Source organism: Meleagris gallopavo, chromosome 1 (genome assembly GCF_000146605.3).
Source record: "Meleagris gallopavo isolate NT-WF06-2002-E0010 breed Aviagen turkey brand Nicholas breeding stock chromosome 1, Turkey_5.1, whole genome shotgun sequence".
In the NCBI taxonomy this organism is placed as follows: domain Eukaryota; kingdom Metazoa; phylum Chordata; class Aves; order Galliformes; family Phasianidae; genus Meleagris; species Meleagris gallopavo.
Genome location: NC_015011.2, coordinates 7,188,416 through 7,200,829, shown reverse-complemented (window position 1 = coordinate 7,200,829; position 12,414 = coordinate 7,188,416). Strand labels below are relative to the sequence as shown.

Below are 12,414 nucleotides of genomic sequence, written 5' to 3'. Positions count from 1 at the left end.
TAACAAAAAAAAAAAAAAAAAGAAACCAGAGGGATGACCCCAGTCTCTCATACAGGGGTTGTTTGTTGAGCTTGAGTTGGTGACGGAAAAGGAATTTCCTACAATTGTTACCTTTCTGCTTGACAGACCACCTGGAGGGAAATCCCAGCCTGTCCTCCATTAGCAGCACTGATGAAGGGGCCCAGCCGTGCCACCAGCATCAGTAAAAGCCCCTCAGCTCTGCTCCTTGCTTCCTTCCTTCGGGGTTTCAGCAGGATGGATCACTTGCTCTATGTGCTGCAGAAGAAATGGGCTTGGATTTGAACATAAACTGGAAGAACTCAAACTGTCAGCTCAACTTGCAAAAACACAAAAGAACAAAAAAAGTCAGCAGTCCTAGTAGGTACTGCAGGGATCTCCAGCAAACTACTAAAACAAACTACCCACATCCCAGAGTCACATGCTAATTCACAGAAGTCCTGTCTCCTCATGTTTGCAAGAGAAAATAAAGATAAACCTCAAAGAAAAAGAAGCCAAAGAACAAAGGGTTGCACAAGACTCAGAGCCAAAACGGACTGAAAGTCTTTGGCATAGATGTCTGCTGCCTAAATACACTGTGGCTGTGGGGAACAAAACCAGTGTTAGGTCACAACTTGGCTCTTGCTGGTGAAGATCCGAAGAAGCAGCGCACACAGCTTCTGGAGAAAGAATACCATTTGTCATTCACAGACAGTGGTGAATATCTATTGATAAACTCTCCTTGTTGCCAGTAGCCAGCTGTACCTGTTGATGCCTGAAGGCAGCCCTGGTTTTGCCCTCTGCTGAACAGAGGACATGGGCTCTCACTGCACACTGGGCCCAGAACCAAAGAGGGAAGCTTGCAGGCCAGCAAGCTTAATGTGCAATAAACCATGCTAGGAATCCTTAAGACGTCACCATACTGCATCCCCAGCAAGATATCATCTTGCTCTCTCAGATAATTGTAGAATGAAGGAACAAACGTCAAGAGGTTTTTCTGTGGTCCTCTTCCTGCTCTCCTTCAATAGTTAACTGAGCTATTTAAAGAAAAAAAAACAAATACAGAAAAACTGCAATTAAAATTCCAACAAGTATACATGATCGTGGTTTTTAAACACATGCCTCTGTTTTGGAATCATAAGAGACTAAACAAATGGTCACTGGTGAATACTGAGAGCAGTTCAGTGAGATCAGTGTGCTCGGTCACGGTGGCGAGCACTGCCACTACTAGTGTTCTCCATGGCTATGCAGCCTCCAAAAATGTAATGTCTTGTTAGAAGGAGAGAAAAAATCCTTGTGATCGAGGGTTCAAGGGGAACTGATGTTTGGGTAGGTCTCTCATGCATTCTTGATTTCCAGAGTTGTGCTTCACCTGCAAGAATGGTGGCTTGCAAATACACCCGTATTTCTATCAATAAAGGGAGGTTAAAATCCAATCACTGCAAATTCTTGACCAGCTCCCACACATTCTAAGCCATGTTGCTCAAGCTCCTACATCTAACAGAGCTGGTCCATTCTCTTGCAACATAATCACTTCCTCAACCTCCTTGCTTAACAAATATTGCTAAAGCAGAAATTCAATATTTCCTTTTTACTATGTTTCACTGAGGAAGTATGTTTCAAAACTGCAAAAGAATCACTAAGGAAGGAGAATTCATCAGAAAATAAAGTGGGACCTGTTCTTTATAAGAGGCTTGGTCACGACAGAAGCTCACTCATTCAGAAGGAGAGCTGCCCCATAATTACAGTGAGGAACTGAGTTATGGCAGAAGAGAGACTCTATTCTCAGCCCTACCAAATACTGGATTTGTGATGCTGAGCAGGACACTTGAGCCTAAATTAATATGGAACAGGCTGTGGTTGTCAGCACAAGACAATATGTTGGATACCAAACGCAGAGAGCACAAAACATGCTTTTTTTGGGTGAGCAGATCAGTAAGAGACATCATAAATTATGACAATGCTATGCTTTGTTCTATTATAGGCAGCATTTTGTAAAAAAAATTTGGAGACATTTCATGTAAAGCAGACTTTTATGATGGAAAAAAATGCTTGTTTTAGAGTCAAAAGGCATAATTCAAATAGGTAACTGGCTGCCTAAAGCTTAGAAAATGAAACTGATGATGTTTAAAATAAGATGATAAGTTATGGGTTAGCACATACACAGAAGAAAGATTAGAAAGAGATTAAAATTAATAACACACCAGCTGGGAATTTTCTCTTTGTGTTACAAAAGAAGTGCATGGGATTTTTAATTCTTATGCCTTATGGACCATCACTACCATTTTCACTCTGTGTCTATTTTTATGAATTTCTTCCTTCCCAAGTTATTAGCAGCCACAAGATTTTTTTTTTGCTTGTTGTTATTTGTTTATTGATTTCTCATTCAAACGACAAACCCAGACACATAAAATGCATGTTTTCCTAATTTGCACTGGGAAATACGTCCTCAGAAGCGTCTCCAGGATGAAGGGCCAGAATAAGAGCTGGGAGCCTCAGGGCTTTCCTACCCACTGGTGAATACAGCACTTTCTTCTCAAGTGTGTCAGTAATAAGATGGAGACTCATTTATCAAAATCTGTCCTCTTTAAAGCAGCATGCACTCCTCAGTAATCTCAGCGCTCAGCAGGGCACAAATTTTGCCTCTTCAGACACTTCATCAATGCAAGTTTAACATCTACGTTACCATCTGAATTGCAGTAACCATTTGTGGCAATCAAGTCTTATTTCATCACAACAACATTAATAGTCATCTTTCAACACCAATGTCAAAAAATCAGCCTTATTTTTTTTTTTTATTCTGTATCTTCTACATATACAATATTATAAGCACAGAATTCCTGCCCAGTCTGCTTAGCCAACAGCCTGTTTGCAGAGGGAATGGTGTCCCACCTGCTTTCATACCGATCCAAAATGAAACAATCCTAGAAGCGGTTCTTCAGTGCATTTGGCTATGAAAGCAAACAGGCCATCAAAACTCATCCAGCAGCCCTCCCCTGCACAGATCATAGAATTATAGGATCATTAAGGTTGGAAAAGACCAGAAAGATCATCTAGGCCAACCGCTGACCCATCTCCACCATGCCCACTAACCACATCCCTCAGTGCCACACCTGCCCTTTTCTTGAACACGTCCAGAGACAGTGACTCCATCACCTTCCTGGGCAGCCTGTGCCAATGCCTCACCACCCTTCCTAAGAAGAAATTTTTCCTAATATCCTACCTGAGTGCTGTGTTTTGAATTCTTCTTGTTCCACCTATACTTTTCCAGGGCTGCCAGGGGCAAAAGCACAGGTACAGATGGTAACAAACTACAACCAGTAAATGTCTGGGCACGGTGGGTATGGTTTGAACAGTGTGTAGCTCAACCACATTTGCCTAACGGATATTTACCAGCAGATGACAGCTTGCTCCAGCCAGTCCCAAATCTTAGACACCTTATTGCAGCATTTGGCTCGTGGTATACCTGTGTTTTCAAACAGGACCTGCAAGGAAGCAAGATCCCCCAAACAAACAGGCACTGTCAGCGGCGACTGTGCAACTTCTTTCAATGCAATATGCTAATGAAAATCAGAAGACGCATCTATTTGTGTAGGTATCAAGCAAAGTTATTCCAGATCGGAAATAGATGTGCCACATAAACATAGGGGTCACAGAAAGCTGACTGAAATGACAACGTTTCAATCATTGTTATTTGAGTTTCATTAGAGCTCATGTTATAAATGTACTTTACAAAGTGAAAAGAACTTCGCTGTCCACAGACACAGCTGATAAAGTCACTAATTAGCCATTGGAAGGGCTGCAGCATTTTCCCCAGTTTATATCCCAAACCTTCCAGAAAGTCAATGGACTTTAGAGCCTAAATTGGAGAACTTTTGGAAGTTTTACTTTCAACAGCTTTCAGTCCTTTTCAATCCTGCATTCATCCAAAGAAATATGACCCCTGGACAAGCATCTCACGCAAAGCTAATATCCCAATATCCCACTTGTGTTTTAGTTAATGGTTCAGTTGAACTCCTTCAGAAAAAAAAAAAATAAAGATAAGTGGGCACCTCCATCACCAAGGCTCACCTTGTCAGCACTACAAGGCTGGTGCTACAAAGCAGGCAGTGCAAGATGGTATCTTCTGTATCGTTAGGCAGCAGAACTGTCACCTCCCTCGCAGCGCACTGTTATGGCACTGTTCTGTATGCAGCTCAGCTCTCAACTGCACCATTTCAAGCTCAATACCCTCTTTCAAGAGTCATTTCCTTCTCACAAACACACCTAATTAAACATACACCTTAGGACCTGGTGAAAAAACAATAAATCTTTGCGGCTCTACAGTGGTGCACATTTTGAGACAGGAAGTGTATGTCTGCAAATTGATTTCGATTCACATCCTACTGTGCTCTGTGTTTTCCTACGGCTTCCATTCAGCATAAACATTTACTAGTATTGAAAAAGCAGTACTTCCAGGAAAGCAATGCTTACAGTTGCATTCACACAGTGATAAAAATGACAATGTGAATGTTAGAAGTTGGAAGTAAATGGATGAACTTTGAGAGTCAGTAGCAGGGGTTTACTTGAGTGCACGCCAGCAGATGTGCCTGTCCAGCAGCGTAAGTGCTGGTCTCACTGCTGGGGAGATCAGCACATTTGCTGGTTGTTTCCAGCACTAAACAAGAAGTTTGTAGAGGCTACAACACAGGAGATTTTTCAGGGAGGCTTATGCAGAATTTCAGAGTTTTTTAAGCTCAGGTTATTTCCATTGATGGAGAATGGTGACATTCGTTTTAGAGAAAAAAAATCCCTTCCCCCAAAATCCGAAAGGACAGCTGCATTATGTCAATAAATGGTTTGAGAGACAGGAAGAGATAGCACAGTACATGAGTAAGGCAGATACATGAAAGACCAAGAAGAACTTCATTGGAAATCTCACATCTCGTTCTCCCCTTCTTTACATCAGAGAAATAAATACTTCCGATAATTCAGCAAAGTCCAGCTGTAGACATCTTCTATTAACCTTACTCAAGACCTCATTTAAAAACTGAAGACAACAACCACTTGTCATAGCCTTCTTCAACATCTTTTATATATCCCACTCAAACCTCTGTTTATACCATTATTATATTATCTAAATATAAACAAAGACTTGATTAAAACTATACATATTTATAGAAGCATTCATGTCACCTACCTTTAGGCCTTCAACTGCTGTAGCTAAAATAGGCAAGCAAGCTCCTTATAGCATTAGCATGGTGATCCAGGGGGCAAATGAGAGCAGCTACCCTGATCACTAATGTCAGTTATCATCGCCCTCAATCAGTTGCCAGAGACATTCACCTTCCTCTGCTGGGGTTACATGAAGCCCAAGGGGCCTGGGCTCCCCAGCCTGCTTTTTGGCAGCACTGGAAAAGGTCTCTTCAAGAAAAAAGAGGAAAGAGTGAGAAATTCCACCCCAGCTCTCATAAACTACAATAACACTGAGCACATCAGCCTGTCACTGCTTTCTGTTACATCTCCTGTGTGCCAGATATGCCAGGCTTCACACACTGTATAAAATAAAACCGTGGAAAGTAAGCAGTTTAATCATTTCCTGTATTATTCACCACATTGTCTGCAATACCTTGTGGATTAATTAGCTAGATAAGAAAATGTCTGCATGGGGCAAGCTTGTTGTAAGTCTGAAGCAGTGATCTAAAGCCATGTACTCATGCAAACTGCTGCATTAAGACAGAAGCTGAATGAGGGAGGAAGAACCCATCCTACCTGCTCCCCACAGGTGACAAAACCCCTTTCCACCCTGTGCAGGAAGGTAATCAAACCATTACGCAACTGTGGAAAGTCCCAGAGACTGGGAAAAGAGAAGAGAGGAAATTTGTGCCTGGAAATCAAACTGTTCAAAAGTGCCGAAGGACGGGTCACTGAGTCTGACACATCTAACTTTTTTCATTTGAAATCAAATGAGGAGTCAGAAAATCTCATCAGTCACTACATTAAATTACCATGCCATAAATGCTGCATAGTATAAATAATTTTTCTGTCCTTCATGTACGATTCCAAAAAGTAATGCAGTATCATCAGTGTTTCAACTCGCTGCTGAGCCCAGCGGATCCTCAGTACCAAAAGTTTCCAAGCACTCAAACCTGGCCAGAAACTCCAACACAGCAAGTCCAGGTTGGCGATTAGGAAAAGGTTCTTCACTGGAAGGTGATGGGACATGGAACTGGCTCCCAAGGGCAGTGGTTGCACCCCAAGCTGCCAAAGTGTTTGAACAATGCTCTTGGACGTATGGTCTACTTTTTGGGTGGTCCTACATGGAGCCAGGGGTCAAACTCAACGATGGTTGTGGCTCCCTTCCAACTGAGAATAGTCTGTGAAACACTGAGTTTGTAGCGTGGAGGTGGCTACTCAAAAAGTGGGACCAGGGCACAGAGGAAGGGAGAAAAAGAACAGAAAACAGCTACTGTGATCCTTGTCATTCAACAGTGGCATCTAAATGTAACATCTCTACATTGCTGCTTTGAGCTGGTCTATGCCCATTTAGGCTTTATCTGTAGGGGAAAAGAAAAAAGAGATAAAGAACAGCACCTCCAGGAAGTGCCCAACTCCACTTATCTTAGCATTGGGTAAAAATTTCCTTTAGAGAGTGCTTGTGTTGATTTGCCAAAGTCAGCCCAATGATGAGATACCACAGCCAAGACAACGGAGCCCTGCTGAACCACAGAGCCCTCCAGCTCTACCAGCCACTGCAGCAGCCACAGGAAGCCCTTGAGCAGAACTTCTGCTCCCCTAATATAACCCATGGGCATCCACTCCCACACAGCTGGAAACGTCTCATTTCTGTGCATCCTGATTAAGCAGGAGGCACAGATTTCTGTTTGAAGGCAGTGAAAATCACAGCACTGGAAATACCACTGGAAATATTTGTTATTTCCAGGCCACCAAACACAAGTAGCACTTACTAGTTTACTACTCCGGTTTCCAATATGATAAATGACTTGAAGAGAAGCAGTTTCTTAAATACATACCAAATGCCACTGAACACAAATGTGCCTAAACCTTGTTTGAGAGAGCTGTGTTTTTAAATTAGCTTTGAGAATTTTCTAGCTTAAAAGTAAGGGACAAAAAAGAGCAGAGGAGGAAATAGTTGCTGGTACGAGCAGGAAGAAAGACAGATTTACATGCAGTTTCAAAGCAAAGTGCTAGCAGCAAAAAGATTAGATTATTGATGCAGAGAGGGAGAGGAAGTTGCAAAGCTGCTCAACATTTCAAGAAGCTGCGAGGTTTATTGCGCTGTAGCTGGGGAAAATCAAAACATTCTTTGAGTAGGATTTAGTAACTCAATAACAAAAGTCAAATAGATTAAATGCCGCATCTGTTGTTATAATTAAATTAACGAAGTAATGATAGAATCATGCATGCTTTTCCCCTGTGAAATATACCTTGGGTAAAGACGGGTTGTACTTATACATAGTTCCCATTTTATAAAGAAAGCACAAGCCAAAATCACCCTTCCTGCAGTGCTATTAACATGAAGGAAAATTATCCCAGGGATAAATCTGGCCAAGAGATGTTTTTTACCAGAGATGAGTTTCAGAAGAAATTATCCTGAAATAGGGCTGCATGGAAATACTTGAAACATTTTCACTGACATTCCCAGACCACTTCTTTAAAAATATATTGGAACAGATTTTTCCCAGTATTAAATAGGTGGAAAATTTGAAGATGGAGTTTTACACTGCTCTGTTTCCAGGGAATCAAGTTAATATTCTTAAGGTCTGGACATGGATCTTATATTTGGGAGGGTTTTTTTGTTGTCTTTATTTGGGCAGGGTTAATTTTTTGTTGTTAGTTTTAAAATAGTAAGCATCGGTACTCATAAAAAAAAGCCACTTTGTGTGCAGCTCAGCTTGGGTACTGAGAATTGAGGAGTTCAGAAATTACAGGTCTGCCAGGAGAATGAGAGCCACGCACTCACAAAATTTCATGTTTTTACATTGAGATTCCACGATCAGATTAAGAATTACTATAAATAACATAAAGTTCTACTTTGAGCTGGAATGAGTTGGAGATAGTCTATTAAAATAAATTAATTTTCCTCAGCTTATCTGACTCGCTCAGGAACTTGCACAATTGTTGATATTACAGTTCTCCACGGGCTGACATATGCAGTACTGCCAAGGGCAATGGCCTGGGTTCACCTTCATGTGTGGGAGTGCAACGCTGGAGACCTGCAGCAACGCACCCGTAACACATCTCCCACAAAAGTGCACCAACTAAAACAATGTACGCAGATACCAAGCACATACAAATTGCTGAGAGCAATGTATCTACAGCAAATTGCACAGCTAACAAGCACTGTAATCATGTTTTTTGCAGAATCTTAGAAAATGGGGCTGGAAGGAACTTCAAGAGGCTGCTCACCCCATCCCTGCCCCACAGCAAGCTGCAGCACCTCAACATTCCTCATGTCTCCATCCTCCGATGTTCCTGAGCCAAAATGTTTCATTCTTGATCTCAGTCCAAAACAAGATCTGACTTAAGCTTGGTTATTCAGCTTGTTTTGAGCTCTAGTTGCTTGATTTTTAGTGCTGATACATATACAGAACATCAAACTGGCTGGCCAGTTCCTAAGCAGCAGTGAATGTAGAGCTAGGCCTTTGCTAACTTGGGGATAGAAGAAGATATAGAACAAGAATCAACCATATCAGAAACAAAATCATAATGAAAAGTCTCTTTAAGAGATTTTAATTTCAAAAGCTATCTTTAGCACACCTGGAGAAGAGCACAGAGGACATGAGAAAGCAGTGCTCCCACGAGCTGCCCTCTGCTAAGAGGGGTACCAGGGCATCCATCTTCCCACTGCTCGTTCTCATCAGCACAGAAGGATGCAGCAATAAAAGAAGGATCTGGATATCAGATCCTAGTTTTAAAAAAGTTTTAAGTTAGCACAGCAACGCATTGGTTCTTGTAAGAAGCAGCTACAGATTATTGAAAGAAAACAACCCAATAATAAGAATGTTTTTTCGTTCCAGAGCTTCTTGGCATGGCAACTAGGGCTTGTTTAGAAGGGTTTCCATCACTTCTGCCACAGCCCTGAAAACAAACTTGTGTACATAAGGAGATGCAATCTTGTCTCACTGCAGTTCTAAACCAGAATATATATTTCTTCTTTTTTTTTCTCCTGTCTGTTTATTTCTTTTCATTTCAAACAAATCATACTCATCCATCTCCTGGGAGTCAGTTTTTCCCCAATAATTATGAATGTTTTCCCCTTCTCTGATGTTCTGCAGGGTAACATCATTTGGGATTGACTGATGTTCTTTCAGGGTAGCATGGTTTGGGTTTTTTTTTGGGGGGGAGGAGGTGGTGTATGATCCCTTTTCAGTATTACAAAACCTAAGGCAGAGTGTAATAAAAAAATGCGACAACTCTATTGCTTATTTTTGCAATCTGACATTTTCATTTCATGTCATAATGAGTCTAATCAATCTCTCCTACATTACACACATACCGTATTCCTAACTACTCACAATTAGAAATAGCTATCCGATTTCTTTCTTCCAGAATTGCATGAAAATTAATGTCACTTGTCACAAAGAGTTCAGACTACAAAAAGCAGCACAAAACACTGAGGACTTTAATTCTGCATCGCTCTTTATGCAGATCTCAAATCAAAAGCAACAGTGTTAAACACTATTATTAGTTCCCCTGCTTGGATCATCACTCTGAATAGAGGCACTAATGAGATGGAGCCCTGCAAAGCATTTTCTTAGAAGCAATAAAAATCAAAACTAAATTGGAACAACTTGGTTCTCTGAATTAAAAATCCTCTGCAAGTCACATCATTACCAAGAAAAGTACTAAACGAGGAGTATTTCTGGTGGCTCTGCTTCTGCACAGCTGGCAGGTGGGGTACCTGCAGTGACCCATGTGGGAGCCTCTTGGTGACCCTGTTAGCGATGTGGTGGTATTCATCAGTGCAGGAGCTGTGCTAGCAGCGCTCCAGCACGGGGCTCAAATTTTCAACAAGGAAATTCCACCAGCTGCCTACTCATAGGACTTGCCTGCTCTGCTCCTACACATTTGATCCATTCTGAGATCCAGCAAGGACGGTTGTCCCAGTAAAGCAGGAGGAGTCCTGCCTCGGCTCACGCCATCGCAAAGGTCCAGCCCTCTAACACTGGCAGCTGCAGTGGAAGCAACTGTTCTACTCCTGTGAGGAATGGCCAGTTGCTGCTGCAGCCACATCTCCCCCAACTGATGCACATGAGAAGCAGGGACATTTCTTCATGTTGCTTACAGAAGCCGTGCCTTTTGTGTCACTTCAGACACAGCTCATTCCTTGTCTATCAGATTCACTCACTTGGTGCGCTGGAATCTTTTAAGGAGCAAGTGACAAACAGAAAAAACAAAAACAAAGACCCAGAAGCTGGAGTAACACCGAGCCCTTCTCTAGCTACAGCTCCTGTATCCAACACTAAAAGCAGCTATATTTCATCCAGAATGGGCAGCTTTACCAACACGGGACATCTCCCTTTCAATTCTGCCCATCACTGCTATGCTAACACTGAAATACAGACTACATGTAAAGCAAACAAGGGAGAACCAAGAAACCAGTGATTCAGACTCATCTCTCTACCGTCTACTCAGATTAACATCTTTTTCATAACAACATCTGCCTGTTCTGCCTATGTGCTAAAGTGAGAGTGAAAAACAGGGGCATAGAGTCATAGAACAGCCCGAGCTGAAAGGGACCCCTAAGGATTCAGTCCAACTTCTCTTGCAGGTGTGCAAAGCTCAGCCAGTCAGAGAATAGGCTACAGGTCAGATAAACAGTCAGGACATGTGCATGGTGAAAGACAGCATTAATTTTTTTTCTTCACAGGGTAGCAAGATGGACAGACAGTAATGTCTGCTGCAAAATCATCCTGCAGAAAGTGAGCGACAAAAGTAGGGATCCAGAACAAGTGCATACAAACCTATGTAGTCCGAATACCATGTGCAGAAATGGGGATATTTATAATATAATATAATGGGGATAATTGCACGCTGAATCCTGGACAAAACACCTATGGACCACCATCCAGGGGATTTCCAGGGAAGCCTCTGAAAGTCAAACAGCTCACCAGCTATTAGCAAAGCTTGTGCTAAACAGGACACTAAAATAATACTAGAAGAGCCCTTAAACGATACCAGGTGATCCCTCATTCGGTCTTGACTTGCCACTGAATGCAGTAACAAGACAAAATCCAAGGACTCTCTTTTATTTGAGCAGTTCCCCTGAGGCCCAGTTCCTTCAAAACAGAAAGCAATTACAAAGCTTTCTGTCATGAACCATTAACCTCTCCACTGCCAAACCGTAGGATTCATAAAGTTTCATTTCACACATGAAATGCTTCCATACTCTTCTAAATCCTTTATTCAATCCACACATATGAATGAATATTACATTTATTCGGCTATTAGCAAACCAAATATAACCGTGCTGGCTTTAAGTGAAGTAAAGAATCGAGTGCAGGTTCTAACCCTAATGGTTACATAATTTGCCCACAAATATTTATGTGCATCTTCCAACTGCTGACTAAATCAAAACCCACAGAAAGACATAAACCATGGGGCAAATCTTTCGGCAGGTACAAGTCAGCACAGCCTGAACAACTTGACATACATAATTACACTGCCAAATACTTGATCAAAAGAACGGAGTAGATGCCAGCATGTGCTTCATGTAAAATAGACAAGAGGGTCTTTGTTGGACAAGAGTTAATTTAAGACTCATAAGAGGAACCGTATCATATCGTTTAAAAGAAAATCACACTCCAAACACATGTGCAGGCCTGAAAAGAGACAGTAAAAAATGTAAGAAATTACCAATGAGGTCTGGCCCAAAACATTTGTTCTGTTCTCTGAGATGCAGCAAGGACAGTTGTCCCAGTGAAGCAGGAAGTGTCCTGCCCCAGCTCGTGCTGTTGCAAGGAAGAGATCCAATGGCAATACTATCCAAGGGATAGTACTATCTACTGCACACAGAGAACAAATGTTAGAGCAGGCAGCCTGCTTGCTGCCCTAAAACAGCTGCTTCAACATGCAGGCTGACTGTTGTTCTTTTCTTTGGTGCATCATGTAGGAAAACTGCTTTGCTGACCCAACAGTGCCAGATAGCAGAAATGTTCCACAGAAGAGAGAAGGCCTTTGGGCTGAATTAGTGCCTGGTAAGAAGTACATGTTGTTTATAGTGTTCTGAAGCAGAGACCACAGTGCCATACTGATGCCAGAAGCATGTGGAAGCTGCTGTGTGTTTGAGGATACAGCTCAGTATACTCACAGCAGAGCGATGTCCTTGAGTCATTCCAATGATGGTTAAAATTAGCAATGCAATGGGATGTTTCCTGTCTTGTCTGTTCCCACACCTTTGTCATAAAGGAGCAC

General features: G+C 41.9%; 1 protein-coding gene across 3 annotated transcripts in view; it reads right to left on the bottom strand.

Annotated features, from left to right (window-relative positions):
- Window positions 1-12,414, bottom strand: part of FAM107B (family with sequence similarity 107 member B) — a 61,886-nt gene that overhangs the window by 20,513 nt on the left and 28,959 nt on the right. Inside the window, exon 1 of one of the 3 annotated variants that reach the window (XM_010716471.3) lies at window positions 4,069-4,195. The exons of the other annotated variants lie outside the window; for them this stretch is intronic. The gene's annotated coding sequence lies outside the window, so the exon portion shown is untranslated. Of the gene's footprint in view, window positions 1-4,068; window positions 4,196-12,414 lie in introns of those variants that run through there. 3 annotated transcript variants of the gene reach the window in all.